The following is a 5,920-nucleotide window of genomic DNA, read 5'->3' on the forward strand; positions in this document are numbered from 1 at the left end:
CAATAGACTATGTACAGCTGCAGCGATCGGTTAGCTGCTCAGATAGCAGATGTTTGAAGTTGGTGAGGGAGATAAAAGTCTCCAACTTCAGCGATTTTTGCAATTCGTTCCAGTCACAGGCAGCAGAGAACTGGAACGAAAGGCGGCCAAATGAGGTGTTGGCTTTAGGGATGATCAGTGAGATACACCTGCTGGAGCGCGTGCTACGGATGGGTGTTGCCATCGTAACCAGTGAACTGAGATAAGGCGGAGCTTTACCTAGCATGGACTTGTAGATGACCTGGAGCCAGTGGGTCTGGCGACGAATATGTAGCGAGGGCCAGCCGACTAGAGCATACAAGTCGCAGTGGTGGGTGGTATAAGGTGCTTTAGTGACAAAACGGATGGCACTGTGATAAACTGCATCCAGTTTGCTGAGTAGAGTGTTGGAAGCAATTTTGTAGATGACATCGCCGAAGTCGAGGATCGGTAGGATAGTCAGTTTTACTAGGGTAAGTTTGGCGGCGTGAGTGAAGGAGGCTTTGTTGCGGAATAGAAAGCCGACTCTTGATTTGATTTTCGATTGGAGATGTTTGATATGGGTCTGGAAGGAGAGTTTAGAGTCTAGCCAGACACCTAGGTACTTATAGATGTCCACATATTCAAGGTCGGAACCATCCAGGGTGGTGATGCTGGTCAGGCGTGCGGGTGCAGGCAGCGAACGGTTGAAAAGCATGCATTTGGTTTTACTAGCGTTTAAGAGCAGTTGGAGGCCACGGAAGGAGTGCTGTATGGCATTGAAGCTCGTTTGGAGGTTAGATAGCACAGTGTCCAAGGACGGGCCGGAAGTATATAGAATGGTGTCGTCTGCGTAGAGGTGGATCAGGGAATCGCCCGCAGCATGAGAAACATCATTGATATATACAGAGAAAAGAGTCGGCCCGAGAATTGAACCCTGTGGCACCCCCATAGAGACTGCCAGAGGACCGGACAGCATGCCCTCCGATTTGACACACTGAACTCTGTCTGCAAAGTAATTGGTGAACCAGGCAAGGCAGTCATCCGAAAAACCGAGGCTACTGAGTCTGCCGATAAGAATACGGTGATTGACAGAGTCGAAAGCCTTGGCAAGGTCTATGAAGACGGCTGCACAGTACTGTCTTTTATCGATGGCGGTTATGATATCGTTTAGTACCTTGAGCGTGGCTGAGGTACACCCGTGACCGGCTCGGAAACCAGATTGCACAGCGGAGAAGGTACGGTGGGATTCAAGATGGTCAGTGACCTGTTTGTTGACTTGGCTTTCGAAGACCTTAGATAGACCTTAGACTTTCTCATGATGGAAAAATACAGAATAACATGAAGACAGGAACTGTGCAATGAGTTGGGGGGGCACATTCAGAACGCAGTGTTGCGAGAACAAACTGTCTTTTGTTAGATAACAGGAGCCAGGTGCGAGATAATGTAACAGTACAAATTTTTAACCGTCCCCTCGCCCATACCCGGGCGCGAACCAGGGACCTTCTGCACACATCAACAACTGACGCCTACGAAGCGTCGTTACCCATCGGAGCGATGGGTAACGATGCTTCGAGGGTGACTGTTGATGTGTGCAGAAGGTCCCTAGTTCGCGCCCGGGTATGGGCGAGGGGACGGTTTAAATTTGTACTGTTACAATAACAGTATCGAGCATGAGCGCATAGATATTCTTCACAGCAAGTTACATCTATCAACTGGAGCGCCCGGGGGCTGGTACCAGCTCGTACGACAACAATCAACGATAGGCTGGGTGAGTCTAAACCACGCCCAGTCTCTACTCTGGCTCGGAAGCAGGAACTACTACTGTCATCAGGGTATATTATAATATCTTTGTCAGGAACAAGTCAGTTCTCTGTTTTGCCCTGCGAGGTGGGACAGAGAGCCCGTATATACGAAAATTGCATTTACCACTTGTTGCTTAGCTAATAAAAAATACATAGCATACAATCAATCGGTGACTCATTGTCATATTTATCCTGATACCAGATTTGAATTGACGCAAATCTAACAGTACATCAGCTGATATCTCAAAGTGCTGTACAGAAACCCAGCCTAAAACCCCAAACAGCAAGCAATGCAGGTGTAGAAGCACGGTGGCTAGGAAAAACTCCCTAGAAAGGCCAAAACCTAGGAAGAAACCTAGAGAGGAACCAGGCTATGTGGGGTGGCCAGTCCTCTTCTGGCTGTGCCGGGTAGAGATTATAACAGAACATGGCTAAGATGTTCAAATGTTCAGAAATGACCAGCATGGTCAAATAATAATAAGACAGAACAGTTGAAACTGGAGCAGCAGCACGGCCAGGTGGACTGGGGACAGCAAGGAGTCATCATGTCAGGTATTCCTGGGGCATGGTCCTAGGGCTCAGGTCCTCCGAGAGAGAGAAAGAAAGAGAGAATTAGAGAGAGCACACTTAAATTCACACAGGTCACCGAATAGGACAGGAGAAGTACTCCAGATATAACAAACTGACCCTAGCCCCCCGACACATAAACTACTGCAGCATAAATACTGGAGGCTGAGACAGGAGGGGTCAGGAGACACTGTGGCCCCATCCGAGGACACCCCCGGACAGGGAAAACAGGAAGGATATAACCCCACCCACTTTGCCAAAGCACAGCCCCCACACCACTAGAGGGATATCTTCAACCACCAACTTACCATCCTGAGACAAGGCCGAGTATAGCCCACAAAGATCTCCGCCACGGCACAACCCAAGGGGGGGCGCCAACCCAGAATACCCCACATGATATTCACAGCTACCCCACATGATATTCACAACAAGCTACATGATATTCACAACAAGCTACATGGTATTCACAGCTACCCTACACGATATTTACAGCTACCCTACATGGTATTCACAGCTACCCAACATGATATTCACAACAAGCTACCCTACATGGTATTCACAGCTACCCTACATGATATTTACATCTACCCTACATGGTATTCACAGCTACCTACATGGTATTCACAGCTACCCTACATGATATTCACAGCTACCCTACATGGTATTCACAACAAGCTACATGATATTCACTGCTAACCTACATGGTATTCACAATTACCTACATGGTATTCACAGCTACCCTACATGATATTCACATCTACCTACATACATGATATTCACATCTACCTACATGGTATTCACAGCTACCCTACATGATATTCACAGCTACCCTACATGATATTCACAACAAGCTACATGATATTCACAGCTACCCTACATGATATTCACAGCTACCCTACATGGTATTCCCAACAAGCTACATGATATTCACTGCTACCCTACATGGTATTCACAGCTACCTACATGGTATTCACAGCTACCCTACATGATATTCACAGCTACCCTACATGGTATTCACAGCTACCCTACATGATATTCACAACAAGCTACATGATATTCACAGCTACCCTACATTGTATTCACAGCTACCCTACATGATATTCACTGCTACCCTACATGGTATTCACAGGCTCAGCTAGCTACATGGTATTCACAGGTACCTTCTCCGCTATGCAATCTGGTTTCCGAGCTGGTCATGGGTGCACCTCAGCCACCCTCAAGGTCCTAAATGATGTCATAACCGCCATCGATGAGAGACAATACTGTGCAGCTGTATTCATCGACCTGGCCAAGGCTTTCGATTCTGTCAATCACCACATTCTTATCGGCAGACTCAACAGCCTTGGTTTCTCAAATGACTGCCTCGCCTGGTTCACCAACTACTTCTCAGACAGAGTTCAGTGTGTCAAATCGGAGGGCCTGTTGTCCGGATCTCTGGCAGTCTCTATGGGGGTGCCACAGGGTTCAATCCTCAGGGCGACTCTTTTCTCTGTATATATCAATGACGTTCCTCTTGCTGCTGGTGATTCTCTGATCCACCTCTACGCAGATGACGCCATTTTGTATACTTATGGCTCTTCTTTGGACACTGTGTTAACTAACCTCCAGACGAGCTTCAATGCCAGACAACTCTCCTTCCGTGGCCACCAACTGCTCTTAAATGCAAGTAAAACTAAATGCATGCTCTTCAACCGATCGCTGCCCACACCTGCCCGCCTGTCCAACATCACTACTCTGGACGGTTCTGACTTAGAATATGTGGACAACTACAAAACTTAGGTGTCTGGTTAGACTGTAAACTCTCCTTCCAGACTCACATCAAACATCTCCAATCCAAAATTAAATCTAGAATTGGCTTCCTATTTCTCAACAAAGCATCCTTCACTCATGCTGCCAAACATAGTCTCGTAAAACTGACTATCCTACCGATCCTCGACTTCGGCGATGTCATTTACAAAATAGCCTCCAACACTCTACTCAGACTGCATCCAATTTGCTATCACAGTGCCATCCATTTTGTCACCAAAGCCCCATATACTACCCACTACTGCGGCCTGTATGCTCTCGTTGGCTGGCCCTAGCTTCATATTCGTCGCCAAACCCACTGGCTCCAGGTCATCTATAAGTCTTTGCTAGGTAAATCCCTGCCTTATCTCAGCTCACTGGTCACCATAGCAGCACCCACCTGTAGTACGTGCTCCAGCAGGTATATTTCACTGGTCACCCCCAAAGCCAATTCCTCCTTCGGCCGCCTTTAAAGTGTATAACTGCCTTAATGTTGCTGGACCTCAGGAAGAGTAGCTGCTGCCGTGGCAGGAACTAATGGGGATCCATAATAAACCCCAGGAAGAGTAGCTGCTGCCTTGGCAGGAACTAATGAGGATCCATAATAAACCTCAGGAAGTGTAGCTGATGCCTTGGCAGGAACTAAATGGGATCCTTAATTATAACATGCACACGAGAGAACAAGAGATGGAAAATATAATAAATCATATTCATATTTCAGTTATTTCAGTTTATCTATCCTTTCAAATCCTCTGTTAAAGCCTTATTATATTTACACAAATAAAATCTATTGAATTGTAATACTGTGTCCCTTGATGTATTTTCTCCAAGCTTTCCTTCCAATAAATCACAATCAAATGCCTTATTCCACTTGGTATTTGATGGGATCAGGTGTGTGTCTGAGCTGATTGCCAGCTGCAAATGAGTTAACACAGAATCCTCCATAATACAATATTTAACACAGAATCCTCCATAATACAATATTTATTATTTATCAAATACGTGATTTCTATATACTTTCTCTCCTACATGTTGGAGCTCTTTCAAAAATCGTTTATAGCGAAAATGATTATAGTCAGATGACTGACAATAGAGCAATGTGAATGCTCCGGGTTGCCAGAGAAGTACATTTTTTGCAAATGTATAGGTGTAAAGGTTGTCCCACTACAAAATCATAAACAAATGTTCCATTTTATTTTGTTGATATCCGTTAACAGTTTGGAGACCTTTAGTTTGTTGGACACCTTTAGATTTGAACCAAAGCAAAGATTTATAGCCAATGAGAGGTCAAATACCGGTGAACAACAGGCCATAGAGAGAGATAGAGGACTCATGTTTGTATCTGTGCCATTGTAGCATCTGTGACAGCATGGGCATCGCCATTAAGGCCATCTCCATTTTAAAGTAGTCAATTTTATTCTTCATATGCTGATTGCCTTCAACTAATAGAAATCTCCACCCAGTTGACTAATTTAAAATCCCTCAATGGCAATGTCATTTTTTAAAGTTGCTGAAATGCGACACTTCCACCTATATCAGTGCATTCGTAACACGTTAGGTCAACCATTACGAAACGTATATTGAATCAAATAAGCCTCACATAGCAAATTAGCAATTACCTTTTTTGTTGACCAAATTTGACACTCATTGGCCTCTATATGAACATTTCTCAATTCGTATTCTTATTTATCGTGGACAGATTTCGGGCGAAGTAAAACGTCTCACTTTGCCTCTTACTCTCTGACCAAAGCAACTGAAGAAACTTT

Source organism: Oncorhynchus mykiss, chromosome 15 (genome assembly GCF_057628025.1).
Source record: "Oncorhynchus mykiss isolate SJ-2025 chromosome 15, ASM5762802v1, whole genome shotgun sequence".
NCBI lineage: Eukaryota > Metazoa > Chordata > Actinopteri > Salmoniformes > Salmonidae > Oncorhynchus > Oncorhynchus mykiss.